This window comes from Hylobates moloch, unplaced genomic scaffold, assembly GCF_009828535.3.
Source record: "Hylobates moloch isolate HMO894 unplaced genomic scaffold, HMol_V3 SCAFFOLD_5, whole genome shotgun sequence".
In the NCBI taxonomy this organism is placed as follows: Eukaryota; Metazoa; Chordata; class Mammalia; order Primates; family Hylobatidae; genus Hylobates; species Hylobates moloch.
In genome coordinates this window covers 75,658,039-75,672,559 of record NW_026652280.1, presented here as the reverse complement: position 1 = coordinate 75,672,559, position 14,521 = coordinate 75,658,039, and positions in this window count along the sequence as shown.

Sequence of the window (14,521 nt, the reverse complement as noted above, 5' to 3'; positions counted from 1 at the left end):
TTTTAGAGATTCTGTCTCTAAAATAAATTAAAAAAATAAATAAATAAAATTCATAATTCAAAAAGGGTGCTAGACCATCCGATTCTGGGCTCTTCTTTGCTGGGAGGTTTTTGATTACTGCTTCACTCTCCTTAATCATTATTGACCTGTTCAGATTTTCTTTCTTCATGATTCAGCCTTGGTAGGTTGTATGTTTCTAGGAATTTATCCATATATTCTAGGTTACTCAACTCGTTTGTGCATAGTTGTTCACAGTAGGCTCTTATGATCCTTTGTATTTCTATGGTTTACAAAAATGTGCAAACTAAACAATGTGTTGTTTAAGGATTCATAAATATGTAGTAACGTGATAAACAGAAGCAAGAGAGTAGTAAACACAAAAATGAGGATATAGTGGGGGAAAGGTGCTAGGTAAGAATGAAAATGTATAAGTGAGGTAAATTTTAATTTGCTTAGTAGGTTGTTAAGAAAATCATCATTTTTCTGTACTCACTATCTCAACCGATGTCTCTCTCTCACCCTGTGGTGACTGGCATTTGCACTTCGTGAGGCATTAGCCATATTTTTATTGCTTGTTCAATATACTTTCCAGAGGAGGAGAACCAAAGCCTACTGCTTTCACAGCTTTGAATACCACTGAGCACTGAGTTAAATTCAGATAACTGATCCTGCAGGTCATTTTATTTCTAACCTTCAGGCTACAGGGCTCTGTTTTATGGGCATAGGAATGAAAATGGCTTCATCAACCAGGCTCATGTCTCTTTAAACTAAATAACTCCTGGCAGTTACGTTACAGCCCTATCTGAAACTCTTCAATGGATTCCCATGACTCTTGGAATAAAGTCCAAACCCCAAGACTGCCCCAGGGCCACTACCCCACCTTGTACTACTCTGGCTCTTGCTATCTCTGTTTCAGCCCACTGGCTCTCTTCAAGTCTTCACACTCTTTTCTGCCACAGGCTCTTTGCTGCTGATCCCAATGACTGAGCCATTTTGTCAACTCCCTGCCCTCACTCCATCTCACCTGGTCAGTCTGCCACTCACTTTCAGATCTCAGCACTATTATCACATCTCAGCATAGCTTTACCCACTATCCCAGAGTGCTTCCTCACTGAGTCAAGGCTTCCTGTGATATACTCTGTAGCAATTACCATGGGTATAATTTTACATTAATTTATGTGGTGTGTTAATTTGTGTGTCTCCCTCTCTAGCCTGCAATATCCATGAAGCAAGGATTTGTTGACATGTTAGAGACACTCAGTAAAGATGTGCTAAATGGAAGAAGAAATGAATGGATGGATGGATGCTAATTCTAAGGGGCTACAGCAAAAAAAGTCCTCCTTGGCCTCTCTCATGGAAATCCATCCTTTTGTTTAACAACTCACCAAAAGAAACTTCTCCTCCTCCTTCATTTTTAATGTCTGTACCTTAAGCTTATACTGTATACCTAGAAAACCATTTAAAGTTCTCTTATTGCAAGAATTTTCTGATTCCAAAAATATGTTTATGTAATTTCTTCCAATTAAATTGTATTAAATATATGAGAATAATTCCATATTCTAATTTTGAATTTTTTAAATTTTACAATGGTGAAAACACTTATTATGGGCATAGCATGGTGGATCACACCTGCAATCCCAGCACTTTGGGAAGCCGAGGTGGGCGGATCACGACGTCAGGAGATTGAGACTATCCTGGCTAACATGGTGAAACCCCATCTCTACTAAAAATACAAAAAAAAAAAAAAATTAGCTGGGCGTGGTGGTGGGCGCCTGTAGTCCCAGCTACTTGGGAGGCTGAGGAAAATGGCGTGAACTCGGTAGGCGGAGCCTGCAGTGAGCCAAGATTGTACCACTGCACTCCAGCCTGGGAGACAGAGCAAGACTCCGTCTCAAAAAAAAAAAAAAAACAAAAACCACTTATTATGACGTCTATCCTATTAACATTTTTAGGTGTACAATACAGTGTTGTTTTCTATAAGCACAATACTGTGAAGTCTATCTCTAGAACTTATTTATCTTGCATAACTGAAATTTTATACCTGTTGATTGGCACTTCCCATTTTCCCCTTCCTCCAGTCCCTGGCAACCACCATTCTATTTTTTGTTTCTATGAGTTTGACTATTTTAGATACCTCATGTAAATAGAGTCCTACAGTATTTGTTCTTCTGTGACTGGTTTATTTCACTTAGCATCATGTCTTTAAGGTTAATTTATGTTGTTGCTATTACAGGATTTCCTCTTTCTTAAGACTGAATAATATTCCATTGTATGTATACATCACATCTTTAATTCATTTAGCCATTGATGGACATTTAGATTCTTTCCTCATTGTGGCTATTGTGAATGATGTTGCAATGAACATCAGAATGCTAACGTATCTTTGAGATTCTGATTTTAATTTTTTTGATAAATACCCAGAAGTAGGATTGCTAGATAAAATTCTTTACTTATAAGGATCTACCATCAGTAAGTACTGATATATGCCCTTTATGGGCATTATTGCATTTAATCCTCAAAACATGCCCATTGGGCATAGGTGCTATAATTAACCTCATTTTTTAGATATAAAACCTGAGGCTTGGGGAGGCCAAGCAATTTGCCTGACGTTGCAGGTAGAAATTGGTGGAGTGGAGTTTCAGACCCAGGAATATCTAACTCCACAGTCAATGCTCTTTAATTCCCATGCCAGGAAATCCAAAGTAAAAGGAAGTGGCATAAATTCCAGCCAGGGAAAATTCATCTTCTTTACAGCTATCTTCATATGGCTTTCCTTGATCCTATTTTCTCCAAAGCTTTACTCTTCTTGGCAGAATTAGGTAGGGAGAATTTGCCTGCATTTTTAGTTGGACGTCAAGTAAGATTGCCTGGATTAGAAGTCAGAAATCTAGACTCTAATTTCAGTTTATTAACTTAGTATCCTACAGTGAATTTGGGCATGTCACTTCCACGCTTCATACCTCAATCCCCACATTTGTATAGGTGTGATGCATAATATTTCCTGGCCTATGTGCATCATAGGATGATTGTGACAATTACATGGAGTAAGACAAATGGAATGGTTTTATAAGCTGGCAACCCCCATTCACATTCTAGTTAGTGATATTCTTGTAATGAGGATTCTTCCCATCCTAGATCCACAAAAAGCATGAAAGGCCACAGAGTCACTGAGACCTACAGGATGGAAAGACACTGAATCATTTTAACAATGACAGGGTACCTTTCCCCAGAGGCTTATGAGAGGCGTATGAGTCACAAGTGAAAAAATGATTTCTCCTGTTGCAACAAGTAACATCCATGAGTCATCTTCCACCTCTGACTGTAATTAATCCCCTGGTACCAGCCTGCAGATCTCAGAGGCTGTGGGGCAGATAGTAGGAAGCCAAGATTCTAGTTATCCAAACTTCTGATTAACCATGTGACTGCAAAATTCTTATTGTTGGAAACCTTACCAATGGCATATAATATAATATTTGTTGCCTAGTCAGTGTAAATAAATGACGGTTTTTTCTGTTTCTTGCTAGTCAGAGACACTTCTGATACAATCCTAAAAGTGCAGAATGCATAGGAAATTAAACTTGAGCTCTGTTGAAAGTGGGGATATACTCATATTTTCTTTCCCAGAACTGTTTATGAAAGTTTGAAAATACAGCAATGTTGAAATAATTTTATAGTGAATATCTATATTGCCATCACTTGATTTCAACATTACTATATCAGTAAATTTCCTCCATCCCATGTCTATTCATCTACCCACCTCTCAATATATCCATTAATCCATTTTATTTTTATGCACTTCAAGTAAATTTCCTGAGGGTACTTTTAAAACTAAACGTCAAATATTTCAGACAACAAATTATCTTTTTCCTCTTCAATAAAGAATTGGTACAAATTCAGAAAACTAACAGGGAAATTCTAGACTGAAACTTGACACTTGACCAACTGGACCTCATAGACATCTACAGAATACTCCACCCAACAACCACAGAATCACGCAATATATCTTTATAACAAACCTGTACATGTACCCCAGAATCTAAAATAAAAGTTGAAAAACAAATTGGCAAAAATTGTGTAGCAGCCGCATCTCTAAGAAAACATAATGTAGTTATCATTTCTGAAAAATCAATTATTAACTCCCCACAGAATAGACCTTCTCATATATAGATATCATTTATAGATATATATAGATATCAATATATATTCTCATATATATCTACTTATCTCTCATATCAGAGACATATCTAGAGAGAAATATCTATGTATCTATCTAGACAGATATATAAATAGAAAAATAGATGTCTATATATAAAAATATATATAGATATATAGACATATATATGAGATATATATATATATCTTCATGATCCTTCATATATATCTTTATTATTCTCTTTCATTTGCAACATTAATTGAGCACTTACCATTTATCAGGCATTGACCTAGGTGATGTGAATGAAGAGTCAGAAGCCCTACCTCTAGGAGTTTATATTCTAGTGCAAAAGGCAGTCAATAAACAAGTAAATGTAAGAAATAACAAGATGATTACATTTAAAGAAAATAAATAGGATGAGGTGAGAGAGAATGATAAGCAGGGGACTAGATTAGTTCAGGGGGTCAGGCAGAAGGGAATCTGAGAATACTGAAGGAGCCTGCCGTGACATCCTGAGAAGCAGAATCATCAAAGGCAAGTGCAAAGGCCCTGAGGCAGGAGCAAATTTCTGTTTGGACAGCAGAGTAGGAGGCCTATGTGACTGTATTACTGTTTGCAAGGTGGTTTCCTCACTCTCACTTAAATTTCATTCTTCCATAAGTATGGTTGGCCTTGGCTTTTTGACAGCATTCAAAATAATTTCCTATTACTTATACAAGTATAGTTTTCTCTGGACACTCATCCCAGATTTAAATTACCAGGTTAATATTCCCTTTATATGCTTTTGTGCCCTGTGCACCTCACTGATACAAATGATCTCTGCCTGTGCCACTCACGAGACTGAAAACTCCACGAGAGCAGTGACTCTGTATGCTGTTATTCACCATTTTATCTCTAGCAATGTATCCTTAGCGATCAAATCCTTAGCATTTTATCCTAACAATGGACTGGGGTCCATTGTTCGGCATAGAGACATAGAGTGGATGTTCAATAAATGTTTTAGTAATGATTAGTTTGTTAGTTAATTAGAGCAATGATAGATAAGCCTAGAAAGTTAAATTGAGTTCATGTTGGGAAAAAAAAAAATCTAAAATTCTAGCTGAAAAGTTTGTGCTTGGTTTAGTAGACCAGATGGACCCACAGAGAAAAATGTAAAGAAACCTGACATGAGATCCTGATCGGCAAGATCATGAGGGGCAAGTGCAAAGGCCTGTGAGCCAGGGAGTAGTTTAATTGGAATTCAGCTCTGGCAAAACCTAACTTAAAACCACATAAAGGAAAGATTTGAAGAGTGAATAGCGTGGAGGTGGAGAGATCAATGCATTTCCTATTGTGAAACCTGGGTGAGAGATAATGAGTTTGGCTGATGGTAAAAATATGCAATGTAAGGGAATACACAGAGACACATTGCGGATACTGGATCCATAGACTATGGTAAGTAATTAAACATTCAGGGGAACCCAAAGACACCCCAAAGTTTGGATTGTAGGTGGCAGCAAAGTAGAGGATGAAGAAAAGTTGAATGTGAAGCAAAAGCTAAGGGTTGCTTTTAAGCACCTTGAGTTTATGGTATGAAAAGAAAACCTAAATGAAGATGTCCAGCAGACATTTGGACAAAATGTCCTTCTGGATCTTAAAAGGAAAATAAGGACAAAAGCTTCCAACTTGAGTATACTCCCCAGAGAGTTCACTAAGGAAAATAGAGAAAGAGACTTGATTTGACAGAGAATCTTAAAGCTGTTTTCACTGCAGAAGAGAGATAAGAAAGCGGGACCAGTAGTGATAAAAAAGGATTAACCGAGACCTAGCAGGAAACATAAGACAGTGTATGATGCAGAAGGTGGGAGAGGAGAAAGTTTAGAGGTATGGCTAATAAACAAAGACACATCCTGAGAGAAGGCATTATAGATGCAAGCCCATTTAATTTCATGTTTGACCAACTTTGTTCAGTTTGAAAACATTGAGTTGGGTTCATACCAAGAAGGAACTAAACATCCAGGCTGATGAATGTATAGTGGATGTGTTGCTACTGTATCCTAAAAGGATTATTTTGCTAATGTTTGAAAGCTTCTCATCATTTTAAAACACACTGAGAGAGATCTTAATTTGCACACTGCAAAAAACAAATTTTCTGAAATAGCACAAACATAAAATTGTAAAGTTTGTATGAAACATTAAGGGTAAATGGAACAGGATCCTCTTCTCCCTAATGACCACCTGGAAACAATGGCTGGCCCAGGCCCCTCTTGACTAAACTGATAGAGGAGGGGATCAATATTTCAGCAAATTAGGATCTCCCAGGATGTGGGTTGGAAAGTTCTGGTCTATACCACTGAAACGGCACATGTCCAGATTTTCCTGCTAATCCTACAGGCACAGATAATATTCGGCCAGTTAACCTGCATCAGTTGTTAAAATACTGGGATACTACCATGTCAGCCAGTAAATAGCCACTACCCTAAATCCTACAGTTCCTGCCAACCTAATCCTTTTGCCAAGAGGCCCTGACCCTCATCCCAGCCTGCGACCAAATGGGGGTGGGTGGTAGTTGAAAAGCATATTTACAAATAAAGAAATAGCTTATTTACAAAGTAAGAAAAAAGCTTATTCACAGAAGACAAATATGCTGTCCAAAACAAAATTCAAACTCTAGGCTTCAAATGAATTGAGTCTGAGTACCTCAACATGGCCTATTTTAAACCTCCCAATTAAGAAAAACAGTCAAAGCCACGATATGTCACAACATAGTGACAAAAACAATACATATGAGGCCCTTTAAATTCTGTCCAAATTATTGCAAAAATCTGAATGTCCAAATTATTGCAAAAATATGAATGTAAGATAAAAATGCATTGCCTTAAAAAGCCTCTTACGACTCAGGCTATTTTTTTCTACCCTATATTCCCATATTTGTTACATTTTATGGCACTTAAAAAAACACTTATTTCTATCATTAGCTACCCTCTTTATACTGCATCTAACTCTTTCTTGCCTAGGAAAAAGGGAACTTTTGCAATTATTTTCTATCTTTGATAAAGATAATCTAGAAATAGGTGGACCTAAAAGCCTAGCCAGTGATTATTTATTTACAAAAGGCATACCACTCGTTTTGTTCAGGTGAATAACTTTAAATTACAGAAACTCAATGGGAATTCAAAGGGAGGTCATGAAACCTTTAAGTCAAGAAGAGAAATTGTTTGCAGAAAAGCTTTAGTACACAGGTTGTACATCTCATCCTAATGGTGTGAATGCAATAAAGAAAACAATTTGTGGTCATTTTTATAACCTACCACACCATAGTAGATTTCTACTCAGAGTAAATTGTTTTTCAACTGACATCCAGATCAGGATATAACTCATTCTACCATAGCTGTGTAAATGAAAAACACTCAAATGAAACCTCTGTTAAGAGAAGGATGACTTTTCTGCTCATTTTGTATTCCCAGCATCTGTTAATTATCAGGAATTTATTAGGTGGTAATTAAAATAGCTGTTTAATTAGTAAACAAGGTCTGCACATGGAAAATTCGAATGTATCTACTAATGACAAAACTTACTAGCTACATTTTATTACAGCAAACTGGTTAGCAGTCCATGTTTTATAAAGACTTCCTAGGTCCAGTAATTGTATCCAAAACATTACAACAGAAGCTCAAATCTCCAATCAAAACTTGAAGTCAATGATCAGCAAAGATGGCTAACTTTATTTATTTTATTTTATTTTATTTATTTTATTTTATTTTTTGAGATGGAGCCTTGCCCTGTGACCCAGGCGGGAGTGCAATGGTGCGACCTTGGCTCACTGCAACCTCTGCCTCATGGGTTGAAGCGATTCTTCAGCCTCAGCCTCCCAAGTAGCTGAGATTACAGGCAGGCACCACCCCAACTGGTTAATTTTTGTATTTTCAGTAGAGACAGGGTTTCACCATGTTGGCCAGGCTGGTCTTGAACTCCTGACCTCAGGAGATCCGCCCATCTTGTCCTCCCAAAATACTGGGATTACAGGCGTGAGCCACCGCGCACAGCCTTGGCTAACTTTATTTTTTTCTTTTATTATACTTTAAGTTCTAGGGTACATGTACACAACATGCAGGTTTGTTACATATGTAGACATGCGCCATGTTGGTGTGCTGCACTCATTAACTCGTCATTTACATTAGGTATATCTCCTAATGCTTTCACTCCCCCTCCTCCCACTCCATGACAGGCCCCAGTATGTGATATTCCCCTTCCTGTGTCCAAGTGTTCTCATTGTTCAGTTCCCACCTATGAGTGAGAACATGCGGTGTTTGGTTTTTTGTCCTTGCGATAGTTTGCTGAGAATGATGGTTTCCTGATTCATCCATGTCCCTACAAAGGACATGAACTCATCATTTTTTTATGGCTGCATAGTATTCCATGGTGTATATGTGCCACATTTTCTTAACACAGTCTACCATTGTTGGACATTTGGGTTGGTTCCAAGTCTTTGCTATTGTGAATAGTGCTGCAATAAACATATGTGTGCATGTGCCTTTATAGCAGCACGATTTATAATCCTTTGAGTATATACCCAGTAATGGGATGGCTGGGTCAAATGGTATTTCTAGTTCTATATCCCTGAGAAATCGCCACACTGTCTTCCACAATGGTTGAACTAGATTACAGTCCCACCAACAGTGTAAAAGTGTTCTTATTTCTCCACATCCTCTCCAGAACCAGTTGTTTCCTGACTTTTTAATGATGGCCATTCTAACTGGTGTGAGATGGTATCTCGTTGTGGTTTTGATTTGCATTTCTCTGATGGCCAGTGAAGCTGAGCATTTTTTCATGTGTCTGTTGGCTGCATAAATGTCTTCTTTTGAGAAGTGTCTGTTCATGTCCTTTGCCCACTTTTTGGTGGGGTTGTTTGTTTTTTTCTTGTAAATTTGTTTGAGTTCTTTGTAGATTCTGGATATTAGCCCTTTGTCAGATGAGTAGATTGCAAACATTATCTCCCACTTTGTAGGTTGTCTGCTCACTCTGATGGTAGTTTCTTTTGCTGTGCAGAAGCTCTTTAGTTTAATTAGATCCCATTTGTCAATTTTGGCTTTTGTTGCCATTGCTTTTGGTGTTTTAGACATGAAGTCTTTGCACATGCCTATGTCCTGAAAGGTATTGCCTAGGTTTTCTTCTAGGGTTTTTATTGTTTTAGGCCTAACATGTAAGTCTTTAATCCATCTTGAATTAATTTTTGTATAAGGTGTAAGGAAGGGATCCAGTTTCAGCTTTCTACATATGGCTAGCTTGTTTTCCCAGCACCATTTATTAAATAGGGAATTGTTTCCCAATTTCTTGTTTGTCTCAGGTTTGTCAAAGATCAGATGGTTGTAGATATGTGGCATTACTTCTGAGGGCTCTGTTCTGTTCCATTGGTCTATATCTCTGTTTTGGTACCAGTACCATGCTGTTCTGGTTACTGTAGCTTTGTAGTATAGTTTGAAGTCAGTTTGTAGTATAGTTTGAAGTCAGTTTGTAGTATAGTTTGAAGCGTGATGCCTCCAGCTTTGTTCTTTTGGCTTAGGATTGCCTTGGCAATGCGGGCTCTTTTTTGGTTCTATATGAACTTTAAAGTAGTTATTTCCAATGCTGTAAGAAAGTCATTGGTAGCTTGATGGGGATGGCATTGAATCTATAAATTACCTTGGGCAGTATAACCATTTTCATCATATTGATTCTTCCTATCCATGAGCATGGAATGTTCTTCCATTTGTTTATGTCCTCTTTTATTTTGTTGAGCAGTGGTTTGTAGCTCTTCTTGAAGAGGTTCTTCACATCCCTTGTAAGTTGCATTCATAGGTATTTTATTCTCTTTGAAGCAATTGTGAATGGGAGTTCACTCACGATTTGGCTCTCTGTCTGTTATTGGTGTATAAGAATGCTTGTGAATTTTGCACATTGATTTTGTATCCTGAGACTTTGCTGAAGTTGCTTATCAGCTTAAGGAGGTTTTGGGCTGAGACGATGGGGTTTTCTAAATATACAATCATGTCATCTGCAAACAGGGACAATTTGACTTCCTCTTTTCCTAATTTAATATATTTTATGTCTTTCTCCTGCCTGATTGCCCTGGCCAGAACTTCCAACACTATGTTGAATAGGAGTGGTGAGAGAGGGCATCCCTGTCTTGTGCCAGTTTTCAAAGGGAATGCTTCCAGTTTTTGTCCATTCAGTATGATATTGGCTGTGGGTTTGTCATAAATAGCTCTTATTATTTTGAGATACGTCCCATCAATACCTAATTTATTGAGAGTTTTTAGCACGAAGTGTTGTTGAATTTTGTCAAAGGCCTTTTCTGCATCTATTGAGATAATCATGTCGTTTTTGTCTTTGGTTCTGTTTATATGCTGGATTAAGTTTATTGTTTTGCATATTTTGAACCAGCCTTGCATCCCAGGCATGAAGCCCACTTGATCATGGTGGATAAGCTTTTTGATGTAGTGCTGGATTCGGTTTGCCAGTATTTTATTGAGGATTCTTGCATCAATATTCAACAGGGATACTGGTCTAAAATTATCTTTTTTTGTTGTGTTTCTGCCAGGCTTTGGTATCAGGAAGATGCTGGCCTCATAAAATGAGTTAGGGAGGACTCCCTCTTTTTCTATTGATTGGAATAGTTTCAGAAGGAATGGTATCAGCTTCTCCTTGTACCTGTGGTAAAATTCAGCTGTGAATCCGTCTGGTCCTGGACTTTTTTGATTGGTAAGCTATTAATTATTGCTTCAATTTCAGAGCCTGTTATTGGTCTATTCAGAGATTCAACTTCTTCCTGGTTTAGTCTTGGGAGAGTGTATGGGTCCAGGAATTTATCCATTTCTTCTAGATTTTCTAGTTTATTTGCATAGAGGTGTTTGTTGTATTCTCTGATGGTAGTTTGTATTTCTGTGCGATTGGTGGTGATATCCCCTTTATCATTTTTTATTGCATCTATTTGATTCTTCTCTCTTTTCTTCTTTATTAGTCTTGCTAGTGGTCTATCAATTTTGTTGATCTTTTCAAAAAACCAGCTCCTGGATTCATTGATTTTTTGAAGGGTTTTTTTTGTCTCTATTTCCTTCAGTTCTGCTCTGATCTTAGTTATTTCTTGCCTTCTGCTAGCTTTTGAATGTGTTTGCTCTTGCTTCTCTAGTTCTTTTAATTGTGATGTTAGGTTGTCAATTTTAGATCTTTCCTGCTTTGTCTTGTGGGCATTTAGTGCTATAAATTTCCCTCTACACACTGCTTTGAATGTGTCCCAGAGATTCTGGTATGTTGTGTCTTTGTTCTCGTTGGTTTCAAAGAATATCTTTATTTCTACCTTCATTTCGTTATGTACCCAGTAGTCATTCCAGAGCAGGTTGTACAGTTTCCATGTAGTTGAGCAGTTTTGAGTGAGTTTCTTAATCCTGAGTTCTAGTTTGATTGCACTGTGGTCTGAGAGACAGTTTGTTATAATTTCTGTTCTTTTACATTTGCTGAGGAGTGCTTTACTTCCAACTATGTGGTCAATTTTGGAATAAGTGCAATGTGGTACTGAGAAGAATGTACATTCTGTTGACTTGGAGTGGAGAGTTCTGTAGATGTCTATTAGGTCTACTTGGTGCAGAGCTGCATTCAGTAGATGTCTATTAGGTCCACTTTGTGCAGAGCTGAGTTCAATTCCTGGATATCCTTGTTAACTTTCTGTCTTGTTGATCTGTCTCTGTTGACAGTGGGGTGTTAAACTCTCCCATTATTATTGTGTGGGAGTGTAGGTCTCTTTGTAGGTCACTCAGGACTTGCTTTATGAATCTGGGTGCTCTTGTATTGGGTGCATATATATTTAGGATAGTTAGTTCTTCTTTTTGAATTGATCCCTTTACTATTATTTAATGGCCTTCTTTGTCTCTTTTGATCTTTGTTGGTTTAAAGTCTGTTTGATCAGAGATGAGGATTGCAATCCCTGCTTTTCTTTGTTTGCCATTTGCTCAGTAGATCTCCCTCCATCTTTTTATTTTGAGCCTATGTGTGTCTCTGCATGTGAGATGGTTTTCCTGAATGCAGCACACTGATGGGTCTTGACTCTTTATCCAATTTTCCAGTCTGTGTCTTCTAATGCAGGATTTAGACCATTTACATTTAAGGTTAGTATTGTTATGTGTGAATTTGATCCTGTCATTATGATGTTAGCTGGTTATTTTGCTTGTTAGTTGATGCAGTTTTTTCCTAGCCTTGATGGTCTTTACAATTTGGCATGTTTTTGCAGTGGCTGATACCGGTTGTTCCTTTCCATGTTTAATGCTTCCTTCAGGAGCTCTTTTAGGGCAGGCCTGCTGGTGACAAAATCTCTCAGCATTTGCTTGTCTGTAAAAGACTTTATTTCTCCTTCACTTATGAAGCTTAGTTTGGCTGGATGTGAAATTCTGGGTTGAAAATTGTTTTCTTTAAGAATGTTGAATATCGGCCTCCACTCTCTTCTGCTTGTAGAGTTTCTGCTGAGAGATCAGCTGTTAGTCTGATGGGCTTCCCTTTGTGGGTAACCCGACCTTTCTCTCTGGCTGCACTTAATATTTTTTCCTTCATTTCAACTTTGGTGAATCTGACAATTCTTTGTCTTGTAGTTGCTCTTCTCGAGGACTATCTTTGTGGCATTCTCTGTATTTCCTGAATTTGAATGTTGGCCTGCCTTGCTGGATTGGGGAAGTTCTCCTGGATAATATCCTGCAGAGTGTTTTCCAACTTGATTCCATTCTCCTCGTCACTTTCAGTTACACCAATTAGATGTAGATTTGGTCTTTTCACATAGTGCCATATTTCTTGTAGGCTTTGTTCATTTCTTTTTATTCTTTTTTCTCTACACTTCTCTTCATGCTTCATTTCATTCCTTTCGTCTTCAATTGCTGATACCCTTTCTTCCAGCTGATCACGTCGGTTACTGAGGTGTGCATTCTTCATGTAGTTCTTGTGCCATGATTTTCAGCTCCATCAGGTCCTTTAAGGACTTCTCTGCATTGATTATTCTAGTTATTCATTTGTCTAATTTTTTTTTAAAAGTTTTTAACTTCTTTGCCATTGGTTTGAACTTCCTTCTTTAGCTCGGAGTAGTTTGATCTTCTGAAGACTTCCTCTCTCAACTTGTCAAAGTCATTCTCCGTCCAGCTTTGTTCCACTGATTTGATCAACTGGAAGAAAAGGTATCAGTGATGGAAGATGAAATGAATGAAATGAAGCAAGAAGAGAAGTTTGAGAAAAAAGAATAAAAAGAAATGAACAAAGCCTATAAGAAATATGGGACTATGTGAAAAAACCAAATCTACATCTGATTGGTGTACTTGAAAGTGATGGGGAGAATGGAACCAAGTTGGAAAACACTCTGCAGGATATTATCCAGTAGAACTTCGCCAATCTAGCAAGGCAGGCCAACATTCAAATTCAGGAAACACAGAGAACACAAATATAGTCCTTGAGAAGAGCAACTCCAAGACACATAATTGTCAGATTCACCAAAGTTGAAATGAAGGAAAAAATATTAAGGGCAGCCAGAGAGAGGTCAGGTTGCCCACAAAGGGAAGCCCATCAGACTAACAGCTGATCTCTCCACAGAAACTCTACAAGCCAGAAGAGAGTGGAGGCCAATATTCAACATTCTTAAAGAAAAGAATTTTCAACCCAAAATTTCACATCCAGCCAAACTAAGCTTCATAAGTGAAGGAGAAATAAAATCCTTTATAGACAAGCAAATGCAGAGAGATTTTGTCACCACCAGGCCTGCCCTAAAAGAGCTCCTGAAGGAAGCACTAAACATGGAAAGGAACAACCCGTATCAGCCACTACAAAAACATGCCAAATTGTAAAGACCATCAAGGCTAGAGAGAAACCGCATCAACTAATGAGCAAAATAACCAGCTAACGTCATAATGACAGGATCAAATTCACATATAATGTTATTAACCTTAAATGTAAATGGGCTACATTCTCCAATTAAAAGACACAGACTGGCAAATTGGATAAGGAGTCAAGACGCATCAGTGTGCTGTACTCAGGAAACCCATCTCACATGCAGAGACACACATAGGCTCAAAATAAAGGGATGCAGGAAGATCTACCAATAAAATGGAAAACAAAAAAAGGTAGAGATTGCAATCCTAGTCTCTGATAAAACAGACTTTAAACCAACAAAGATCAAAAGAGACAGAGAAGGCCATTACATAATAGAAAAGGGATCAATTCAACAAGAAGAACTAACTATTGTAAATATATATGCACCCAATACAGGAGCACCCAGATTCATAAAGCAAATCCTTAGTGACCTACAAAGAGACTTAGACTCCCACACAATAATAATGGGAGAGTTTAACACCCCACTGTCAACATGAGACAGATCAACGAGAC